The sequence below is a fragment of the Marmota monax genome, unplaced genomic scaffold, assembly GCF_021218885.2.
Source record: "Marmota monax isolate L192 unplaced genomic scaffold, Marmota_monax_Labrador192_F-V1.1 WCK01_AAM20220418_F8-fsc00438, whole genome shotgun sequence".
NCBI classification, from domain to species: Eukaryota; Metazoa; Chordata; class Mammalia; order Rodentia; family Sciuridae; genus Marmota; species Marmota monax.
In genome coordinates, this window is record NW_026693919.1 from 255,225 (window position 1) to 275,934 (window position 20,710).

The following is a 20,710-nucleotide window of genomic DNA, read 5'->3' on the forward strand; positions in this document are numbered from 1 at the left end:
AGCCTCCTGAGCCGCTGGGATTACAGGTGGGCACCACCAGGCCTGGCTATAACCCCTATTCTAGAACTATGGAATCTACCCTTTGGCTTTTTGTAAAATCTTTTGTTTTATCTCTAAAACAGCATTATCAACATTCCAGAGATGGGAAGACCAATTTTAAGAAAAAACAAACAAACAAACACAAGACAATTCTACTTGGAGAAAACAGTTCCATTACTAGGTAGAATGTTTAGCTTATTGATTTCTCCTCCCCCACTTTCCAAGAACATGAATATTCACTTCTGATTTGACATTTTCACCAAGAAATGAGACAGACTGTAATCAATCCAGCTCTTTCCCCATAGGTGGTAATGTACATTTGTCTGAACTGATATTTCCTGATGACATTCCTATTCCTACTACAGCAGATCTATACCTCAATATCTGACATAGCAAATACATAATGCAGTATTGATTTGGTATCAGAACTGCCTGATTTAATATGTATGACCTTACTGGCAAAAATGCATTGATTGTTCTTTTGAGTTCAATATTGCTGACTCTAGGTTAGTTTTCATAGTCATTGGAATCCCTTGTTCTTAACAGAAAAGTTTGGAGAAAGTTTGTTTGCTACCATGAAAAGTGCTCTTCAGAAAACATGTCTTTTCTCTAATTCCCAACCCTTAAAACCACACTTTAAAAAAGCTTTTAAAGCTGTCAAATATTATATGACCATAGTCTTTATATTTCAGTATCACTGTTGGGATCTTGGAAATACACTTTAGGAAATGTTACGGCAGTAGATGATTTTAATTTAACACTTGGCAACCTACAGTCATAGAAAGTTTCTTACAATATTTTTATGCTTATCAAATCCATCAATAATGGCTTTTTCAGATGAAGCCAGGATATGAAGCTGATAACGACAATTCCTAAATCTAGGATAGAAGCTGGCTCTAGGGGAAACCAAATACTTTGCCTCTCCAAATCATCTGTAGGGTCTTATCTCCAGGTCCAGAAAGTCACCAAGGGAGAAACTCCCAACCCTGGCTTCTAAACTAGAATATACTATTATCGAGATGCACACCAGAAAGCTATATGAAGCAGTTAGCACTTTGTTCTCAATCCCAGTGACTCAGGAGGCTGAGGCAGGTGGATCGTGAGTTCAAAGCCAGCCTCAGCAACTTAGTGAGGCCCTAATCAACAAGACTGTTCCAAAATAAAAACTAAAAAGGGCTAGGGATGTGGCTCAGTGGTCATCTTTAACTGACACATAAAAATGTAAAAACTGGGAACCATGTGATGTTATTAATAACTTTTCTTAAATAAAACTATGGTTGCACATTTTGCATAAACTTCTTTTACTCTCCATTGCTGGACTTAGTTTTACTAGTATTTTAGGATTTTTACATTTCCATTCAAATAGAGACTAGTCCGTAATTTTCCTTTCCTGTTGTTTCTTTGTCCAGTTTTGATACATTGGTTAAATCAGAACTGCAGAATGAATTGAGTAACTTTTTCTACTTTTAAATTAACTGGTGTAATTGTTACAAGATAAGGATTATGTGATCCCTGAAAGGTCATTAAAACTTTCTATAAAGGCATTGAGGCCCAAGGCTTACCCACAGTGTAAGTGACATCACTAAAGATTTGGTTTTGATCCATCTAGAACTGATAATGCTCTGGCGGAGAGCCAAGAAACAGACCCCATGTATAGGAACTTGTGTGAGAAACAGCACCACCACACTGCTGGGAACAGAGACAGGTCAGTTCCTGTATCTCACACCAGCTATTTAAGACAGAAGTGAAAAAGAGAGCAGTGCCACATCCTATGCCATACACAAGTGTGACTTTTGATTGGAAATATATATATATAATTTTAAATTTGTTAGTTAAAAATATGAGAGACGATCTTTACAACCTTTGAGTAGAAAAAAGGATCTCTCAAATAAGATCTATAAATAGAACCCTAAAGGAAAAATTTCACTACTTTAAAATGTAAAACTCCTGTCTGAAAAAATGTAAAGCCTTATAAAGAAGGTGAAAAAAATAATGCTCAGAGTAGGCAACCTACATTTTTGCAATCCACATGACTGATAAAGAAAGCATCAGTACTCAAAATATAGAAAAAAATGCCTACAAATGTAAGAAATAGACAAATGAGCCATTTTAAAAAGGGAAAGGCAATTCATAAAAGAAGAAACATGAAAGGCCAGTCAACACAAGAAAAAATGATTGACCTTACTAGTAACCAATTATCAACAAAACAAATCTCATTTCACACACAGATCAGACTAGCAATACCAGGTATGGTTAAGGATACAAGAAATGGGAATTTTCTTGTTCCATTTGTGGGACCACAGATTAGCTCACGTGCATGTGACTGCTCTCTCTCTCACACACACACATTCTCACAGAGGCTGACACTTTAATGAATCCTGAAAGTTAAATGTGCACATTCCTGTTACTCAGTGACTCCATTCTGAAGTATATATATCCTTGAAAATACAAAAATAAATAAAGTAAGGATTGTGAAACTTTTGTTTCAGCTGTGTCTGTGTGGGATCATAATATTAAATATGTTTCCTGTAGAAAATATATTAATATTAAAAATATTTATTAATTTATTTGCTATAATATAAATATATCTATAAATAAATGCAAAAATATAATTAACATTATTTATAAATACATTTAATTAATTGATATTAATTATATTAAAGATAGATTTTTGTGGGTCATGTTTTTAAAGAAAGTTTAAAAATCATTACTCTAGAATGAGGATCAAGACTTCCCCTTAAACAGGCAAAAGGTAAGTATTTGAGGCTCATGAACCATATAGACTGTGACTACTTGACTTGCTGCTGTAGCAGGAAAGCAGCTACAGACATTATCTAAATGAATGTGTATGCGTTCCAATAAAACTTTATTTACAAAAAACAGATGGCTGGCCCGTGGTCCCTGAGTTACTGACTCCTGGTCTAGAATGACCTTGTATAGTAGATATATAGTGCAAATCAGTTAAGTAATTAAAACATCTTAGTAGTCATATCTAAAAATATTTAAAAAATAGGTGAGGGTTGGAGATATAGCTCAGTTGGTAGAATGCTTGCCTCACAAGCACAAGGCCTGGTTCAATCCTCAGCACCAAAAGAAAAAAAAGTGATATTAATTTTTATGTTAAAATGGTTATGTGTTTTATTTAACACAAAATTTCAAAAATAGTTATTTCAGCACATAATCAATATAAAATTTTTAATAAGATTTTTCTATTCTTTTCTTCATTCTAAGTCTTCAAAATCTGGTATATATTTTTCATTGGCAGCACACTGAAAATTGGACTAATCACATTTTTAACTTGTGACTACCATACTACACAGTACAAAGCTAGAGAAATTTTCAAATACATGGACAAGGATGTGTTTAGTGTTACAAATACTAAAATTAAAATCATAAACAATCTAACTGTCCATCAAAACAGGAATAGACAAATTATGGTACAGTCTCATAGTGTAATATTATATAACAGTCAAAAATAAATAGAATGGATTATGTGTCAATATGGAACAAAAATCTTAACATGTTAAAACTCAAAAGTAGTTTAAAAAGACTCATGTATAATGTGATACCATTTATATACATTTTCAAAACACATAGTAATAAATATTTTTGTAGATCCACATAACAAAATGTAAAAGATGCTCATCAACTTTAAGTCAGTAATTGCTCCGGGGAGCAGTGGGAAATTAAAATGAGAATTGGGTATAAAGGAATCTTTCACTTTATCAGCAATATTTTATTTATTTTTTTTAAATCTAGGGCTGGGGGTGTTAGCTTAGTGGAGGAAGTGTGTGCTTAGCATGTAAAGGTCCTAGGTTTAATCCCCAACGTGCGTGCACACACACACACACACACACAAATGCAAAATGTTAGTATTGGAAAAATTCTGAGACATCTGAGTGTTAGTTGAACTATTTTTAGAACTTCATTGGATGATTGAAGTACTTGATAAATGAATGTGTCTAGTAGGAATGACTTCACTAGAGTCTGAGTGAGTCCGGAGATGGCTATGCCAATTAATCCTTCATTGAGCTTCTGAAAGGCACAGAGTAACTTGGAGGAATCTCCTCCCACACGCTCAGTGAGAGCCCTGCCTCAGGATGGCCTCGAGAATGGGAAGAGATGCAATTTGTCTGGGACTTTGGGTCTAATCCTAAATCTGGTCTTCATAAGGGAGAAGTCACAGCCCTGAAGATGCTCACTACATGAACACAGACAAAAGCAGTCTCCATTACAGGATATACATTCTCTGTATGGCACGTGTGCACCTGTGTTGGGAAGGCAGAGACCCTTCCCCTGTATAGTTTGGTAAATCTTAGTATCCTGGCCTAGAGTAGAATTCTGGGGATATGACTGCTGCTTCCCTACTGGAAAAGTTCATGAAGCTCAGATTCCCACCAGGCAGCTGAAATTGAACAGGCACTGAGAATGCTCAGGTGTGCACGGGAAGGGAACATGCTTTCTAATACACACTGGGTGACACTTTTCCTTAACAGTAAAATCTTAGGAAGGGCAAGGGGTGTAGCTCAAATGCAGAAGAGGATTGCCGAGCATGCTTGAGGCCCTAGGTTCAATCCCCAACACTGCAAACAGAATCAAAACAAAAGCCAAACAGAGTTCAAGCAACAAAATCTTAGGAGAAATAACTCTTGCATGAACTGCATCAAAAACCTTCCACCCAGCTGGGCACAGTGGTGCAGGGCTGTAATCCCAGCAACTCAGGAGGCTGAGGCAGGAGGATCTCGAGTTCAAAGCCAGCCTCAGTAAAAGTGAGGTGCTAATAAGCAAATCAGTGAGACCCTGTCTCTAAATTAAAAAAAAAAAAAAATAGGGCTGGGGTTGTACTCAGTGGTTGAATGACCCTGAGTTCAATCTCTGGTTATACTCCCTTCAAAAAAAATACCAACCTTTCACCCTGAAAATCTGTGCAATCTGCACTCTTTGAATATTGCCACTCTAATTAGGGAATGAGCAAAACCACATTAAATTTTAAAATGAAAGGAGAGATTGCCATCAAAGCAGAGACTTACAATCAAGATGTTTTTGATTCTTCAGCCTGTGTGTACAATAGACTTAAGAATCCCTGGAAAAGGCTTAATCTCCCAAAGGTGAAGTTTCTGAGCTCTCATGGAGGGTTCCGTTAGATGTGAGGCCAACTAACAATATGTGTGCACTTAACAATGTATAGTAAAAATATACTTATTTTTTTAAATGGCATGTTTCCCTCATCCACGTTAATTTGATTGGTCCCTCATAAAACCCGGGCAAATCCTCTATAAAATAAAATCTGATTGTCATGCAATGAAATCTGATGTCATGGCTTCAATGGATGTAAACCACATGCTCTAGTCTTTCCTCTTCAACTGGGGAATAACATTCTTATCAGCTACAGCAAGAGTATGGCCTCCACAGATGTCTCTGCTCACGCCCTGTGATAAACGACTTCTTGCTCAGACTTCCTTTCCCGCCTCCCACTGTTGGTCACAGGAGCTGTGTGAACCACACGAGTCAGTGGCACAGAGTCCTGCCAATTCAGCCCTGCAGCTGCAGCCCAGGGGCTTTTAGAATGGCTTTTCCCCCCATTGTCCTTAGAGAGCAAAGCTTTTTGAGAGTGGTCTCCATACAATGTTGGTAGAAAGCTGGAAAAAAATAATCCAGCCGGAAGAGCCATCTGCCAGACTTCCTCATTCATAGGAACAAGCCTCATCTAAAAATACCCCCAGAGCTTCCAGAATGTCCGCAATCCTTAATGGAGGCCATGCCCCAGCGTGTGGCAGAGACGGGTATCTCCAACTTCACATGGTTGCTAGAACCCTCAGATGACAGCACAGTTTACAGAGTGGCTGAGGCAAATTTTCATTCTCACTGCCTGATTTTGGTTTAGTTAACCTACACTAGGCAGAGAGCTTTCTGCCTCTGGAGCTAAAGATCTGAAAACACAAATGATACCAGCATGCAGTTTGAGACTAGCTCTTTAAATCCCAGCAAACACTCCCACCATCAAGTCTGGGGATTGGGCAGATTCACTACTAAATTTAATAATGATATGGAGAAGACCTAAAGGAGAGTTTTAAAGAATAACATTAATGCTCTGAAAGCATAAATGAATTAAAAAAATTCTATACATCATTTAAAAATCACCAAGAGGAAGTAAAAGATTGGCTTTAGACTCAAACAATGAATGCTTCAGTCAAAGAATGGGAAAGTCTTACCATCATAGACTCCAGCTCGATGTGCTGTCCTCATCAGTGTGACCTCCCAAACCCTGTGACAGGCTGGCCAGTGACTTCAGGGTCCCGTGGAGCAGCCCATGAGGGTGAAGGGCTAGCTTGAGAGGCAGCCCCTGGGTGTCTGTCAGGCTGCTATGAATTCCCCAGCTCAGAGCTCTCTGTTTCCCCTCAGTTCCTCTCTGACTTTTCTATAAAATGCACTTCCTGCAAAAGCACAGGAAAATAGGAACGGCTCTGCCTCTCTGACCTGCAGCTTTTAATCTCCAATTGTCTTATTTGGCTCCAAGACTAGAAGAAATTCGAACGTTCTAAGATACATTGTTTCTCCTCATTTATTTTCTACTATTTAGCCACAGTTTGCTGGGTGAATAAGAACACCGTTTTTAATATCTCTTATGCCTGTATTAACTGCAATGCGTCTTCCTTCCTCTTTATCCTGAATACCATTCCTGGGTTTTTCAACATTAAATACTGCCTGCCTGACTGCTCCGTGCCAAGTGCTGTGTTAGCACTTAGGGATGACAGTGCACAGAGCTGGCACAATCCCTGTGCTGCAACAGTCTGCAACAGATAACAGAAATATTTATCAAGCTCCTCTAAAAAGAGTTCAAGTGACATCTTCAGAAAAGCTTTGCAACCTTGGGGAAGAGTATCCTGACTCGAAAATTTTCCTAAAATATGACTCTCACCACGATGGCAGAGTCCTACCTAATGCTCCTGTAAAGATACACTACTTTGGGCACTATTTTGGATCAACTTACAACTTCCATGTGACAGAAACACTCATCTCAGATTTTCTTTTTTGGTACCAGGGATTGAACTCAGGGGCACTCGACCACTGAGCCACATACATCCCCAGCCCTATTTTGTATTTTATTTAGAGACAGAGTCTCACTGAGTTGCTTAGTGGCTTGCTTTTTGTTGAGGCTGGCTTTGAACTTGTGATCCTCCTGTCTCAGCCTCCTGAGCCGCTCAGATTTTTTTTTTTTTTGACAGTATCACTTTCAAAAATTCCTCCCCACAGTCTATACATTATAAAAACTGTCTATGCATTATAATATTTTTTTCTGATTTATTAAAAAGAAAGAAAGAAAGAAAAAGCAGCAGCAGCAGCACCATTTTGGTTAATATACTACCACTTCTCACAAATCCTTTGTTCCAGTCAGGTTCATCCGATTGTCCCCAAAGCACCCAATATTCCTTCTCTCTTCCCTCTCCCACTTCAAATTTTCCATCCTTGAGACCCAGCATCAGTTTCACTTACCGACAAATTCCTCCTAACCTATTTCAGTCTTCTCTGACAGGTCCCTCCCCTCTGTAACTCACACTGAACTGAATCACTTCACTGAGCATTTGGTTATAATCCTGGTTAAATTACTCTAATTGTTTTGTGTAAAACAGGCTTATGAACCACACCAAACTTATAAACAGTCTGAGGAGCTGTGTTACAGTCAGAATGTGCTGGAACACAGAGTAATTATTAAATACTTCTTGATTAAGTTTATCTGCCTCTGTTTCAATACCCCAGTGGCATCTGGGAGAATAAATTCTTTCTTTAAGAAAGAATTACACTTGCCAAGCAAAACTTGCAAATGGCAGGAAGGAGGAGCAACTGACAACATCAGGAATACTGATTCAACAGCGGAACCATTTTCATCTCTACAAAATACAAGTCTTAAATACTTGGAATCTGAACAAATCTTATTGTTTAAAGAAATTTCTTTTCAGAAGAAGGAGTGAAAAAGGCAAGTAATGAAACTGGAAAGGCTTTTATCATTTTTATCTTTTTGCCTCTTGATGGAAGATGCTGAGAGAATTATTTTGCAAATGCCTAAGTGCCACCTGAAAGGATTCATGGGACCAGTCTGCTCTGGGGCCATGTTTTCCCCACTGAATTATTTGCATGTATAAAAATAGAAAATCTGTTTCATCTTTGGTCAGGTGACCCGTATAGTCCCCATGAGGCAAGCCTGTTAATTTGCATTTACAGTGAATGCCCCACCAATTCTGCTGGGGCTCCCAAGCTGTGGTTCAATTTTGCATTCAATGGAAACATTTTAAAATGGAATTTAAAAAAATCAATGAAATAAAAATGGGATCAAAGTCATATATATATATATATATAAATTTTTTTTATACCAGGGATTAAACTTGGGGGCATTCAACCACTGAGCCACATCTCCAGCCCTATTCTGTATCTTATTTAGAGACAGGATCTCATTGAGTTGCTTAGCACCTTGCTGTTGCTGAGGCTGGCTTTGAACTTGTGATCCTCCTGCCTCAGCCTCTCCAACCACTGGGATTACAGGCATGTGCTACCATGCCCAGCATAGCCATAAATATTTTAAAAGACAGGGAAACTATGACACCATGAAATATATATTTGTCTTTGCCCAGTTTCTTCGGCACACAGCTTCTGAAATCCTAGGAATCGCCAAAGTGATAGTGTCTTTTTGTGTGCTAATGAGTTGACTGAGGGCTGAAAACCCCTCAGAAGCTTCCAAATGGGGGTCACAGGAAAAACCAGTCAGGATTAGAGGGTTGGGACTACCACCTCCAGGGAAGGAGAGGAGCTCAAAGTTAACTTGATCATGAATGGTGAAGGATTTAATACCTATTCATGAAGCCTCCAAAAAACCCAAAAGGACTGGGTTTGGAGAGTTTCTGAACACTTGGAGGTTCCTGGAGGGTGGTGCACCAGAAACATCATGGTCCCATGTGTCTTGTCCTATTCCCCTCTCCATCTGGGGTTCGTCACTATTCTCTGAAATATTGTTTATGATAAAACCTGTAAATGAGTTAAGCATTTTTCCCAATTCTGTGAGCTGCTCCAGCACATTAACTAAGCCCAAAGAGGGGGTTGTGGGAACCCGGATTTATAGCTTTTCAGTCAGAACTGGCACAACCTGGGCCTTGCAACTGGCCTCGGAAGTTGGGGGGAATGGCAGTTTTTGAGGCTGAGCCCTCGATCTGCAAGGTCCGATGCCATCTCCAGGGATAGTGACAGAACAGAATCGAGTCAGAGGACACCTAGCTCATGTACTCTGCAGAATGAATTGCTTGCTCAGTGTGTGGGGTAAACCCCACACATATTTGGTCACAGAAGTCTTCTGTGTCATTTCAAAATAGAAAGAACAAATATAGCTAGAAAGGAGATAAAAGCAGAGGAAACGTAGACCGGACCTGTAAATCTAAAAGGCCCATGATCAGACTTACTCCCCAAACCTGTTTCTCCTCCAGGGCTGACATTCCCAAATTTATGAGATATTTACGAATCTTAGAGTTATTGTAAATTCACCCCAAATTACCTCATTTTAATTAAAATTAACATTCCTGTTAGCCTATCTAATATTTTCAGGTTAGATGACATACTTTAAGAAACCTATAATACAGGCACATTCCAAACATTATCTAGACAGAGGAGACAATGCCAACCTGAGGTTCCTGGAGAGCACCCAGACACTTGTGACCCAGGATCAAAGAACCGAATTCACCAGACTGACAGCTTCCCACATCCCTCCCATGTGCACCCCTCCAGTTTCCTTCAAAATAACAGCCAAGTCAGGTGGGCTATAATCCTAGGGTCTCTGGAGGCTGAGGCAGGAGGATTACAAGTTCAAAGTCAGCCTGGGAAATTCAGGAAGATCCTGTCTCAAAATAAAAAGTGCTGGGGATGGGGTTCATGGTTTAGCACTTGCCAGTGAGGCTGAAGGTTAAATTTCCAGGACCAAAGGGTAAAGGTCAGGGAGCAGGAGACCCCCCAAAAGTGCTTCTCACTCTCAAGATAGCCCAAATTCAGCTTTGAGAATTCCTGTCTTCACCTTTCACTTTTTTTTTTTTTTTTTTTTTTTGGTACTGGAATTGAACTCAGGAGCACTCAACCTTTGAGCCACATCCCCAGCCCTATTTTGTATTTTATTTAGAGACAGGGTCTCACTGAGTTGCTTAGCGCCATGCTTTTGCAGATGCTGGCTTTGAACTCATGATCCTCCTGCCTCAGCCTCCTGATTTCACTTTCTAATGAAATTCTTTCTTTGTCAAAACCTGAAGCATCCTTAAATTCTTGTCAGTGATGTGTCAAGAGCTAGGCAGGTCCAGAACCAGGAAGATCTGAGTAGAGAGACTTCTTTGAACCCCCTGAACCCTTTTACAATGACAGTTAGGAGAGTGAGAATAACAGAGAAACTGAATGTGCCTTTCCCTATATTTCTAGAGAAACATGCGCACGTGTGTACACACACATATAGACACAACTTGTAGGTTACTAGTTGGTTTTAATCAGGAATCAAAACGTTTAAGTTGGTCAAATTTGCAGACAAATACACTTTGACATTGAGAGCTATAAATATTTGTTAAAGACTGGCCATTTGTATCTCAGAAAACCAATCTTTTATTCATGGTCCCAGTCTGCATGGTTGTGTACTTTCCCAGAGAAGCTCTGGACTGCCTGCTGCAGGGGTGGGGATGGCAAATGCCTAGAGCTTCCTAGGGCAGGCAGGTTTCAGTTGAGGCAAAAGAGAAAGGGGGGGGTGGGGGACTGCGTGCATGCATGGGCGCAACTGCAGCTAAAGTGCAAAGAGGAGTGTTGAAGCCCGTCTCTTCCTCTGGAGATGGCCCACGATCTCCTTTGAATGTGCAATTCTTAGTTTACCCCCCTGAGAGAGTTCACATTCTTCCTTAAATGTCTATCTGCTTTCCTAAATAAATCTGTGTCTCAAAAAAAAAAAGAAAGAAATAGAATTGAAGAACTCAGAAGCTGACCTGTTGCCCAATCCACTACACTTTTCATCTATATCACAATCACCTAAGAACAACGTCTCTCCAATCTGGAGCATGGAAAAGTCGAGGAGGAAGTCTACACCTGTTCACGCGAGAGGGGCAGACGGGCAGAGGAGATGAAAAGAGGGTAACAAATGGAAACTAAAGACCGAACAACTGCAAAGCACTGAAGAATGTCTCCCGCCAGCTGCCTTGGCTATGGGTGGGCACCGTGTGGGCAGAGGCCCAGGAGTCTTTGGAGAGAAGAGCTATTCAAGCAACTGAGAACTTCTTAAACGGATTTCAGAGTCTCCTAGGAAGGCCACTGATGTGGTTAAGAGCATGAACATTAGGGCTCCCTGTTTATTGACTGTGGAAGAAAGCGCTTAATCTCTCTGTGTTATAGCTTCCCATTTATAACATGAAGATAACAAGAATGCTTACCTCTTAGGAAGATTCAGTGAGTTAATATTTATAAATTGCTAAAAACTGCACTATGTGTATGGAAAGTACTAGTCAAGCAGAAGGATGGATGGATGAATGGATAGATGGATGGATAAACAGAGAGACGATTTCAGTAGCCTACAGTAAATGAATGATTCCTTTTGCTTCCTGGATGGAAGCAGAATTAGATAGATGGGCTAGAGACTTCACCTTAAGACCTCTAATTTTTCTTTTGGTACTAGGAATTGAACCCAGGGGCACTCAACCACTGAGCTACATCACCAGCCCTTTTTAAGTATTTTATTATGAGACAGGCTCTTGCAAAGTTGCTTGAGGCCTCACTAAGTTGCTGAGACTGGCCTACTCAGTCCTCCTGCCTCAGCCTCCTGAGCCTCTGGGATTACAGGCATGCACCACCATGCCCAGAGTTATTGTAAATTCACCCAAAATTGCCTCATGTGTTATGGCATTTTAGGGAGCCTGAAGGAAGAAAGATAACCAAGAAGATGATTTAAGAAAATAAAATAAACAGAAAAAGTTGATGAATCCATCAACCAGACCTCATTTGGAATCCGTGTGTTCACGAACTTGACAGTTGAGTGTAGCCTCAGATTCAGAGGCCAACACAATCCTGAGCTCAGGTTGCTCAGCTCTGTCACCCTGCTTCCATTATAGGAAGGTCTAGAAAAGGAACAGTCCCTTAATTGTATTAACCTGCTTTCCCCCTGCAAAAAAACAATTTTCCTTGAGTACCTCCAGCCTTGTAGGATCCCTTCTCCCTTCACCCCACCTACTCACCCGCCAGCATATACCTCTGCTGATAGATTAAATCAAACCACTGGTGAGCTCTTATGAACTAGAGAGTCACTGTGATTCTTTTCCTGATCTATTCCTGTAAGAATTCATCCACCAAGATCACCTGTGCCTGATGGGAATCTTCATTTCTGGACTATTGGTTTTGGTAACCCTGCTTTCAAAAATTCTTGGACCACCTGCCCCTTCTCTTGATTGCTAATATTTCAAGACCACTTTGCTAGACTTGAAAGTCCGGCATGTGAGTCCAACTATGTAGGTTACTACCCTTCATTCCTACCCTGCTAGCTTGGGAGACTACTGGGAACAAAGTTGCTGGAATAAGCTACTTCCCCACTCATCTTGCTGGTTCAGCCTATTCCCCAATTATGGATCAGACCTAGGAGGAAACCTAGGAAGTTTAACACCATCTTACTTCAATAGTTCCATTTCCCTGTTTCCAGCATTTGCTGAAATCACCCCACTCTGGGTAACCCCCCAAAACCTGCTACTCTTGCACCTTGTCAAGCAAGCCCAGTATTTCTCTATAAAGGTGCACATCCATGCAGGCTAATTCATTTGTCCTACCTCTCTGGGCTCCCAGGAAATGCTGTACTTAACCCAAAGAAGCTGTTCCAACCTTTCATCACTTTTATTCATTTTCTTAATGAATTTTTTCCCTCAAGTAAGTCCTCTTTCAATCTCTCCATGAGTCATGATCTCTTTTCCTGTTTGTGCTTCTGTCAAGGGCAGAGATAACCGTAAGTCTCATTTAGTGATACATTTTCACGTTGCTCTGTATTTTAGTTTACCTTTCATCCCATCTCTAATTCCCTACGTCCCCAAATATCTCATATCTACTTTTTGATCTTTGGTTGATATTTTGGATTTATTTATTTTTTTTTAAAGATACAGTGTTAAAGAAGATGCAAATAAATGGAAAGGCATCCCATTCACATAGACTGGAAGACTTAATATTGTTAAGATGCCAACACTACCCAAAGTGATTTATAGATTCAATGAAGTCCATATCAAAATCCCAGGGGAATTTTTTTACAGAAAGAAATTTTATCCTAAGATTCATATGGAATCCCAAAGAACCACAAACAGTCAAAACAATCCTGATGGAGAAGAAAAGTTATATGTCTCACACTGCCCGATTTGAAAACTTGTCACAAAGCTCATCACACAATGTGACACTGGCATAAAGATAGGCATATAGACCAGTAGAAATGACAGGAAAGCTCAGCAGTAAACCTTTCATATGTGGTCAGATCATTTTCAACAAAGGTGCAAAGACCATACTTTTGGTGCTGAGAAAACTGGGTACCCACACGCAAAAGAATGAAGTTGGACCCTTACCTAATATCATATACAGAAATTAGACCCAAATGGATCAAAGATCTAAATGGAAGACCTACAACTATAACTTGTCAGAATAAAACAAAGAAAAGCGTCATGACACTGGATGTGGCCATGGTATCTAGGGTATTGTACCAAAAGCACAAATAACAAAAGAAAAATAGATAAACAGGGCAGAATGAAAATCTTTTGTGCATCAATGGACATAATCAACAGAGTGAAAGGCAACGCATGGAATGGGAGTTTATATTTACAAATTCTACTATCGGATAAGGGGTTAATATACACACTATCTAAAGAACTTCTACAACTCAGCAACAATGACAATAAAATAACAATAAGGAACCAAAAAATGGGCAAAGAACTTAAAATAGACATTTCTCTATAAGAAACTGTCGATAAGCAAATGAAAAGATTCTTGACATCACTAACTATTAAGGAAATGCACATCAAAACCATGACGAGATTCTCCCTCAGAACCATTAGGATGGCCAACTATCAAAAAAACTAAAAACGGTAAGTGTTGGAGAGGAGGTAGAGAAACTGGATCCCCCTGTGCACCATGGTGCAGCAGCTATAGATAAGAGCAGGGAAGAGCCTCAAACAATGAAAAATAAAGTTACAAAATGATCCACCAATTTTACTCTTAGGCAAAGTCTTGAAGAGACTTTTGTACATCCATGTTCATAGCAGCATTATTCACAACAGCCAAAAAAGTGGAAGCAATTCACATGCTCATTGAAAGATGAATGGGCAAGCAAATCCAAGAAAGGAAATTCTGAAACATGATATAACATGGATAAAAGGTGAAAGTATTAGGTACAATGAAACAGCCATTTACAAAAAGACATATACTATATAACTGCACTTATGTGAGGTATCCAGAATAATGAAATTCACACAGGAAATTGGTAGTTGTCTATAACCAGGAGAAAAAAAAACAGGGAGTTGTGTAGAGTTGTAGGGTTTTTTTGGCGCTGGAGATCAAATCCAGGGCCTTGTGCATGAAGGCAAGCACTGTACCAACTGAGCTATAGCCCCAGCCCTAGTGTAGTAGAGTTGCAGTTTTGCAAGATGAAAAGAACTCTGGAGATTTGCTGTACAACATGAGTGTACAGTCAGCCCTCCCTCCCCATGGGTCTGAATCTGCAGATTCAAACAACCATAAATAGAAAACATTTAAAAAAACAGAAATCGCATCTGTACTGAATATCTGTGTAGACACTTTTTCTTGTCTTTACTCCTTAAATGATCCAGCATAACAACTATTTACATAGCATTTACATTTTATTAGGTATTAAAGTTATCTGGAGATGACTCAAAATATCTGAAATGATGTGTGTAGGTTACACATGAATAACGTGTCATTTTATGCATGGGATTTGAGTTCCATGGATTTTGGTATCCTTCGTTTGTTCTGGAATCAATCCCCTGTGGAATCAATGCCCTGTGGATACTATTAAGCTGTACACTTAAAAATTATTAAATCCAGGCATAGTAGCACATACTTACAATTCCTGCTACTTGGAAGGCTAGTGCAAGAGAATTACAAGTTCGAGGACAGCTTCAGCAAATTAGTGAGATCCTGTTTCAAAATAAAAAAACTGAAAGAAAAAGGACCGAGAATCTAACTTAGTGGTAGAGTACTTGCTTAGAATTTGTGAGCCCTTGGGTACAATCCTCAGTACTGAAAAAAAATAGTTAAGATAATAAAATTTTATATTATATGCAATTTACTACAGCTTTTTAAAAAATTGTGTAAAATATCCACAAAGTAGCTTTCCTTTAAAGAGATAAAGTGGTAGGCTGGGGAATGTGACTCAGTGATAGGGTGCTTGCCTAGCATGGGTGAGGCCCTGGGTTTAATCCCCAGAAGAAAAAAAAAATACAGTGCTACTGTGTGTTTAATTTATATTAAATACACTCTGCATGGACCCTCCATCTTCTGTTTCTTATTTCACTCAATACCAGTTTAAGGTCCATCCATGTTTTTGTGCATACTTTTGGTTCACTGCTTCTGACTTCTACTAAGCAATTCATTTCGTACTCATGACATTTTATTTATCTGTTTCTCTAGAGATGAATACCTGGGTTTGCTCTAACTCCTTGCTACTATAAACAATGTTGTCATCTTTCCTGTAACTGCCTCCTTGTGGACCTCTGTGTGGGTGTCTCTGAGGCACACACTCAGGAATGAGGACTGTGGGGACATGGCTCTTTCTCATACTTAATTTTCCTGAGTACTGTCCTATTATTCTCTGGAACGACTGGCCCAGCCTCCACCCTCACCAGCAGGGCACGCACAGCTATTTTCCTTGATCTTTGCCCAAATTGGTATCATATGACTGTAATTTTCATCAATCTGGTAGATATAACACTTCCTATTCCTTAATGTCACATCTGTGATTATTGATGAGGTTAAGTAGCTCTTATTCTGTCATACGTTTTGGTTTCTTCTTTGGTTCACTCTGTCTCTCGCCCAATTTGCTCTTGGTTTCTCGAGATTCCTCTAGTTGATTTATAAGAACCCTTAAATAGTCTCTATATTAATCCCTTTCAGGTTTTTATAGACCTTTTTTAATCTCTCATCTCTTATCTGCCTATGGCACTTCCAATCCACAGAAATCTTTAAATAATGGGTAATACACTAATCCATTAATCATGTTATGGTTTATACTTTTAGGACCTTAAAACTCCTGTGCACATTTTTAAACTAGATTTTTGGTTTTATCTTACACATTTAGGTCATTAGACTATCTGCAGTCCACCTTCACATATGATATAAAGCGGAGTTTCAATGTGGTTTTGTGTTTGTTTTTTTACATACAGTAAACCAGTGTGCTAAGATCATCTAATGAGTCATCTGTACTTTACCCACCTGTGAATGGTAAGGGCCCACCTATACCCAGTGAGGCCCTGGGTTTCAATTCAATATTTACTGAATCAATGAATGCCAAGATTAAAAAAAAAAAAGTCTCAGATCCTGACCTGCAAGGTCTGGCCCACTTATGGTTTGTAGGAAAAATGGAGAAGCACTGAGTAGGATAAGCTGTGGGGTTAAGTGTCTGAGTTCAGCATTCACTGATAGACAATTTCTCTATTTCAAGTTTTGGAGAGGACATGAGTAGAGAAAAGACATTATGCGAGATGTGAAGGGGGGTTACCAAGTAAATATGACACATCAGCAAATATCTGTCCTGGTTTTCTTCTATTATCTCCTAGGAACATGCCTGTCCCCAGTTGAGCATCTCTAAAAGAAAGATGGTCTAGAGGCTGGGGATGTAGCTCAGTGGTACAGTACTTGCCTAACACACATGCACAAGACCTAGCACTGCAAAAAAAAAAAAAATCTACCTTATTAACAGTCAAGAAGTGTTAGAAAACTCTGTGTACTATGTGTTATGAAAACAATAGTTTTGTTCTATTTCCCCAATTGATAATACCTAATTTTCATGCTTAAACTAGCCTTCTAGAGGATTCTGACACACCTTCTGCATCTACCATCTCCTGAACTCACCCTTAATTTTGGACATAGGAAATCAGAGGGACAAGCCAAAGAGGAAAGGCTAAGTGACCAGACACTGCTCAATAATTAGGGACTGAAAAAGTAAATTTAAGTTTGTAAAGGAAAACAATACTTTAAATAATGGGTAATACACTTAAGGGTAGTTGTTGTTTATTTTAATACTGAGTTCTCAAAAGGTTAAAATTCATAGAGTAGTTATAATAATTTCCCTGGGAGGAGACAAAACATTTTGGCATCTTGTCTGAAATGTGAGGCTGTGATCAAAGAGGATGACATCTTCTGCCAAATACTGAGCTTAGGGCCGTGGGGCTAGACAGACCACAGACCCCATCCACAAAGTAAGGGAATTCTTGAATTCTTAAGCTAACACAGATAATGGTTATTGACTATCAAATATTTCACATTTTAAATGGTAAATTTTAGATTTTAAGACTGGATTGCAAGTAGCTGGCACCTGTGCCTGTACCCCTACCTCTGCATGACCTGCAGACAGTACCAATTGATGGTGGCAAACTTTGCTATGGGTGGGTTTCCACAGGGAGCTCCAGAGCAGTCTTCCAACTGATCAGGATTGGCATAGAGGATGCAACCCAACTGCCTTCACGGTTCAAGATTATACAGTCACAAAATCTTATTTTTCTTTTGATCAGTACATATGAAGAATTATATTAAATGATGCAAATTCCAGACTTTCCTTCCCTTTTCTTAGTGATCTACAAGTGCATGTCAGAAAAATTTTTATAGCACATGTATAAATGGGTATGAAATGGGTAAAAAAACAAATTACCTAGGAGTCAAGATCATTTGATAGAGACAGATACTAAAATTAACACAACAGCAAAATATCTGAGTAAAAGGGAAGGTTTTTTTTTTTGTTTTTTTTTTTTAAAGGTAGTCTTCAACCTGAAAGTTCCCCTTATCACTGAACAAAGAAGAATTGTTTCTATTAGTCTGCCTGACAGAGAAGCACAGAGAATAAGCCATCCAGGGTACTGGACACAAACTAATCAAGGCAAGGAATTTTCCAAAGTTTTATGGGAACAGCACAAACACTCATAACACCCAGCATCTTTAGGGATCTGCCCAAAAGTCAATAGAAGAAATAATGAGCAATTTAAACATAGAGAATGAAGACTTTATCTTCAAGGAGCACCTGGCCTATTTTATAGACCTTCCAACTCTGAAACGTATTAGCTGCAGAAAAGGGCACAAATGATTCTTTATAGTTGATTAATCGACCCTGATAGAAGAAGTACAAATTCAATCAAAACAACAATCCAATGACAAAACATTCCTTGGGCCACTAGTAGAGAATATCTCTCACCAATTGGTGACTTTTGTGCCCAAAAAAGTAGGCCAGCCATTCTAGGAACAAAGTCCCTCTGTCTGCATGATAGACAGAGGAAGCGCAATCATATAGTCCAAGTTTGTGTTTTCCAACCCCCCTCAGAGACTATGAAAAAAATCTGTTCTCAGAGAAGCAAAACCACACCCTAGAATTACTCGGTAACTTACTGGGTTAAAGAAAAAAAAAGTTCTTAGATGATTGCTCCCTGAAAGAACATTCTTGTGACAGAGAGGGCTGGCTCTACACACCTGCACAGCTTTTTTAAAAAAAGGGAGGGGGGGCAGTGTAATAAAACCCACTTGCAAAAGTGAAATGTATAATCATTAGAGAGTAATTAATCCATGAAAGTATGTATTGTGCCCATGTGGTGTTTGCCCACCTTGAAGCATGATCAATTATTAACCTCAACTTCTTTAACTTATGGTGACAATGTTTTATTGAGCGTGGACAGCCACAGAGTTATAAACCACATCCAGTGAAAAATCAAATCAAGAAATATTTCATCTATAGTGCCCAATGGCCTTTAAAATTCAATTCTGCATTGAACACCTGTTGGGTGTCAATTTCTGTGAAAGGTACTTTATAGAGAAGTCTAGGAAGAGCTGTGGCCCCTGCATACCCAGAAGTTTACAATTTCTTCAAGAGAAGCAAACATGGACCCATTTTAACGCAACAGAAGACATGCTGTGTTCCATGCAAAAACAGGCATGAACACAGTGTCCAGGCAAGCAGGATGGATCCTTCAGATTCAAAGCCCCACTGGGCTGCTTCTCCCAATAAGTCTTGAGCAACCTATTATGTGCCAAGCCTAAAGTCAGATGCTTTTCTGTAAAATGAAATAAACAGGGCATGGTCTCTGCCTACAACTGTCCCATTTAAAACACATTTCTTGAGCATCTACTCTATGCCAGGAACCAGTCTAGACCTCCCAGAATGGCTAAGCATGCTCTTTATCGTCAAGGGGCACCTGGCCTATTTTATAGAGAAAGAATCCAGATCCTCTGAGAACAGAACTCATCAAAGAAAATCAAAGCAGGAGCGAGCCTTTGGCAGTTGTGCTGCACATCTGCTGATTTAATTCATATCAACTCAACCCTCAGAATCCTTAAGACAGAACCCCAGTAACTGGCGTTTTAAACGCCTTGCACAGAGCCCAACAAAAAGCAGGCAATTGGTAGATATTTGATGAATTAAAGAATCTCTAATTCCTCGCCTTAGACAAGGATGTATGCTCAAAATTAGAATGTCTTACGAGTTCATATAAATTACTGTCAGGTCAGTGATTTTTTTTTCTTGAATATTACAGAACAGGAAGATGGGAATCAATTTCAATGCTTATGGCACATGGACTGTCCCCCATGCTTCCAGGTTCTATCTACAAACTCATAGGAGAGGCTAACTTTTAATTTGCCTCTGGCCTAGCACAGAATATGAACTTGCACTGCTGATAACACGGGCTGTTTCCTTCGCCAGTCTCTGTGTGCAACTGGCGAGGGACAGTAGGGAGGGGGGAATTTCTCCCACTGGAGTAGGCCCAGGATTCATTTCTCTCTGACCAATTCTAGCCTATTTATTTAAATTTGGTCAAGAAGGCTAAACATAGTTAAAGAAGATTATCTAAATACAGAGCTTCCTTATATAAACTGTGATTTTCAAATGCCACACAGATAAGCTCAAGAAGCACCGAAACTATTGGATTTCCTAGTAAACGGGTACCACCCCCTGAAACTCACTTCAGTACAGGGAGCCTTCAGAACAAAGCACCTGGAGCTTTAATCAGATTGGATATGGAGTCTGGAGATAAACAGCCACCTCACTCACTCTATTGTCATCCACGGGCCTCGTGCTGAGTGACCAGGTTACAAGAGAGACCACACAACAAAGTCATTTTGGTTCCTTGGGTTAGCAAAGCGTCCACTTCTGTGAACAGAAAAGAGCTCTGTTTATGACACTGTGTCTACCTGTCTGCCAAGAAGCAATGCAGGAACAACTGTAAGAGGGCGAAAAAGCCCAAGGACATACTCAGCCTCTGCTCCCCAGCATCCTTGAGAGGAAGGGAAGAACTGACCAGGCAGTGAGTTAAAATTAAAACGGTCCTGAGTGATAATTTTAAAACAAACACATCTCTCACTTTCTTGAAGGAAACTATTGATTAGTCTTATCTCCCTGGAACCAGACTATTTGGGAACTAAAACTATATAAACCTGTCTC

General features: G+C 39.4%; 1 protein-coding gene across 1 annotated transcript in view; it reads right to left on the reverse strand.

Annotated features, from left to right (window-relative positions):
• Prag1 (PEAK1 related, kinase-activating pseudokinase 1) overlaps nucleotides 1-20,710 on the reverse strand; it is a 56,878-nt gene that overhangs the window by 23,064 nt on the left and 13,104 nt on the right. The window lies entirely within an intron of this gene.